Source organism: Triticum aestivum, chromosome 6B (assembly GCF_018294505.1).
Source record: "Triticum aestivum cultivar Chinese Spring chromosome 6B, IWGSC CS RefSeq v2.1, whole genome shotgun sequence".
NCBI lineage: Eukaryota > Viridiplantae > Streptophyta > Magnoliopsida > Poales > Poaceae > Triticum > Triticum aestivum.
In genome coordinates this window covers 44,132,408-44,136,475 of record NC_057810.1, presented here as the reverse complement: position 1 = coordinate 44,136,475, position 4,068 = coordinate 44,132,408, and the positions used below count along the sequence as shown (strand labels likewise).

Sequence of the window (4,068 nt, the reverse complement as noted above, 5' to 3'; positions counted from 1 at the left end):
CTCTTCCTGCTCCAGCCGCTCAAACAAGCGCCGACGGGACTGCCTGCTCCCTCCTCCCCGCGGCCGGCTGTGCTGCCGCGCAGGCCTCACCGCCCCACTGTACTCCCATTGCTGGCCGAGCCACCCCTCTACTCACTCACACCTACTGTTATTCTCCGGCGACGACAGACGAACCAGTAAACTGTCGTTCAGTCGTACTCCCCTCCGTATGGGAAACAACTGTTGAGTCTTCCCTGCCTCCGTGTCATTCCCTTCCTAGGCCTCGCCGTCGTCCACCACCCTGGTGCTCTCGGTGCGGCCTGGGGAATGTGGTCAACGACCGACATGCATCTGAAGTGGACTGTACGTGGAGGGGCCGACAGCTGGGTCCACGACCGCACGCAAGGAAATGCCTCCTTATTACGCGCAAAATAATGATTCCTCCACCAGACATTGGGGACCCACCGAAAGGGTCTCAGTATTTCACGAAAAAACGTTACCGCCGCTGACAGCTCGGACCCACCATCTATATCCTCGCACGCAAGGAAGTGCCTCCTTATTACGCACAAAAAAATGAGTACTTCCCCTGTTAGCTGGGACCTAGTATAGTGGAAGGCTGACTTGTGGGCCTACTAAGTTGACGGGGACGGAGGGCTTTGTCAACTTAATCAATATGCACGATTCTAGCTCCAGTGACCGTACGATGTCCATCCAACGGCCGTAGTGCTTCTTCAACCTCTGGTCTTCTTGCTCCAGCCGCCCAAACCAGCGCCGGTCGTGCCTCATGCTCCTGCGTCCCGTGGCCGGCTGCGATGAGGCGGAGGCCTCACCGCCCCCTACTACTCCCACTGTTGGCCAGGCCATCCCTCTACTAACCCACACCCCCTGTTATTTTGCGGCGACGGTAGCCTCACACCGCAGCGAACCAGTGAACCCTCGTACTCCTCTACGCGTGGGCATCCACTGCCGTGTCTTCCCCGGCTCCGCGTCGTCCCCTTCCTAGGCCTCACCGTCGTCCACCACCTTGGTGCTCTCGGCGCGGCGTGGTCAACGTGGTCAAGGAACGGTTCAATCGGACATGGACTATACGTGGAGAGGCTGACAGCTGGGTCCACGGCCGCAGCAAGGAAGTGCCTCCTTATTACGCGCAAAATAGTTATTCCTCCACCTGATAGCGGGGACCCACCGGACGGGCCACCATATTTCGCGAAAAAAACATTTCCCCCCTGACGACTGGGACCCACCAGCTACACCTTCACACGCAAGGAAGTGCGTTCGGGCAAAAAAACGATTCGCCCCCTGACTGCTGGGACCCACGAGCTACATCTTCGCACGCAAGGAAGTGCCTGACAGTCGGGACCCACCTGGTCGAAGCGTACGTAGCGTTGTCATTCTGGTCGCGAACGTGTATGTACATACTAGTCGATGAAGAGGCGTGCACGTGTCGTAGTAGAGGCGCACACGTAGCATGTACACGTACGTACATCGACGAGGGTGCAAGAAAGAAAATACGGCCACATACGTACATACGGGCAGGGTCTCTAAGGCCTACTTGTGCATACATACATGGCTGGGTCGGAACGGAGAAACAGCGTCGTCATCTTGTTCATGGGGAGTCAACCGGCTAGGTCAGAACGGAATGCGCGGTCGTGTTCATCGGGAGGGCTTGGACGGAACAGGCGATCACTACAAGAAATATGCTATCTTGTGACCTCCACTATTGGTCGCTGAAAGGCCATACTTTTTCATTTGCGACCTTTTTGCGACCAAAAACAGAAGGTCAAAAGCTGAGGGTCGTAAACTGACTATAGCGACCTTCTCTGTGAGAAGGTCATGGACGTTTATGACCAAAATATTCCTACTGTGGCGTTTTGGTCACTAGAAGCCTCCCCAGTCCACGTAGGCATCCAGCGTGGCAAGCTGATGTGGCACAAGATTCAGCCCGGTCCAATTCGATTTTCTACATGGGCCTAGCCCAACAATTCGGCCTTTTTACTGTATATGTTTTCCCTATTAATTTTCTCTAGCTACATGGGCCTGGCCCAACAATTTGGCCTTTTTATTTCATGGATCATGGCCTTTTTGTGATCTATTTCGTTTTTGGGCCTAAGCCTTTTTATTTACTTAGCCATCGCCTTTTCACAATTGATTCTTTTAGTAATTTTCTTCATTTTTCCTGAATTGTTTGATTTGTGGCCCTTTTTAGGGCCCAAATAGTATATGTTTCATTTCCGACATATCAACAATAAAGTAACCAATATTTTGGTCCAGAGAGCCCCAATCACACAAATTTTCATAAATGGCGATCAAAATGAGTATATATATATATATATATATATATATATATTACAATCATGCCATAGTTCACATCATCCAGGAATTTAGAACAACTACAAAAGTGCTGCTATGAAATACTATAACAGCCATTACATCATCCAGGAACATATAATTAGCTACAAAGATGAAGCGTTCCCTTTTTCCAACTTCTTGAGCCTCTGTAAAAGACAGGAAACGATCATTATCATGGCTGTGAATTTAGAATGAAAGGAATATCCTCAAACATACAACAGCTAGGAAAAGAATATTGAACAAAATAATAAACAAATACACAAGCAGCTAGGGGTCGATCCTAATGCCAGCAAGCTCTAAGAAGACTCCAAGAAATTATTGGCTCACAATACAATCATGCTTTTGACAAGTGCGAGTCGTGCAAAAAACTTCACTACACCAAATTGCACCTAAACAATAATACCATTCTACTACCAGAGCCATCCATTCAGCTAATAGCATGCAAAGTATCAATGTTCTGTTCTTATCAGCCTATTCTTATGCATAAAGCAACAAAGGAAACCAAAAGAGGAGCACTACTACTTGCAGATAACCAGAGTTCAACAAAGATACACGTATCATCAGTTTGCCAAACATGGCAGTGTTCGGTTCAGAAAGATGTAGTACAAATGGCCAAACATAGATGCGTTCAGTTTCAGAAGAATCTGAAAGCCAGATCTCATCTGGAAGCCAAACTTGCACTGTTACAAACACATGGCAGAGATTAGTACAAGCACTTACTAATCAGGTCAGACTGAAGAAATCACTCGCAGCGGAAATGCATCATTCTAAATCTTCTCAGTTTGCAGAACAAGATTCAGCAAGCAATCAGCCATTATGAACAAGCAGTAGCACTACTTCTTGCAGACGCAACGCAAGGGCTCAGTTTACAAGAGTAAAAAAAGACAGCATTAGTAAGATCACGTAGTACCACAACTGCAACATTTTCTAGATAGATAATCAGTTTGCAAAAGATAGATAATCAGTTTGCATACTGAAGTTAGGGACGAAGGAGTTCCCTACCATAACAATCGAAAAGAATCCGCCATCCCGATAGGCAACCGACAGCCAGGATCAAACATCAGAAATGAACAGATGCCCAGGGATCAGACACATGCCACTTACCACCACAGATCTCTCACAGGTCACTACCAAGCTGAAGTGGATCTTAGTCGTTGATTTTCGCACCAGACGATCAGTTTGGACGCATATTTTACTCCTAGTTGCAACCTATCAAGATCCCTTCTGGCAGCAAAAAATGCACAGACAAGAGATTCGTAAGCTAAAATGAGAAAAATTAAGCAAATCAAATGTTAATTCATTGTTTTTGGAAGTCAAAAAAGCAGCACTAAGTAAATGGTTCCCTCAGTAATAATATATTGCTCGTCAAATAGTATCAGTATTAGCATGGTTAATTCATAATTGGGAACCTTACAACTAGATTACGAGCAAACAGACAGTAATGTCTCACGGCAAAGTATGGGTGCACATACCTTTCCCTTCATGAAGTTGGAGAGGCGGCGCATGGAGAGCGGCGGGCGGTTAGTCTTTCTCATGAAGAGCCTCTTGAGGATGACGGCGTTGAACTTGATCTGGTCCTCCTCACCAGGAAACGGTAGAGCTGCACTCCAAAAAGCAACACAACAATCACAATCCAGAAGCAAACCACACATAAAAAAAGCCAATCTGGTCTATGCAACACTAGACTATACAGCGCTGCATCCAACGAGAAATGGCGGCCTACCTACGTAGATGGAAACC

The 4,068-nt window shown here is 47.4% G+C and overlaps 1 non-coding gene across 1 annotated transcript; it reads right to left on the bottom strand.

Annotated features, from left to right (window-relative positions):
- Positions 1-3,665: 3,665 nt before the first annotated feature.
- On the bottom strand, positions 3,666-3,737 carry LOC123140443 (small nucleolar RNA snoR53Y). Its single transcript, XR_006470004.1, has one exon. It is a non-coding gene; the product is annotated as a small nucleolar RNA snoR53Y (small nucleolar RNA).
- Between the last annotated feature and the right edge of the window lie 331 nt (positions 3,738-4,068).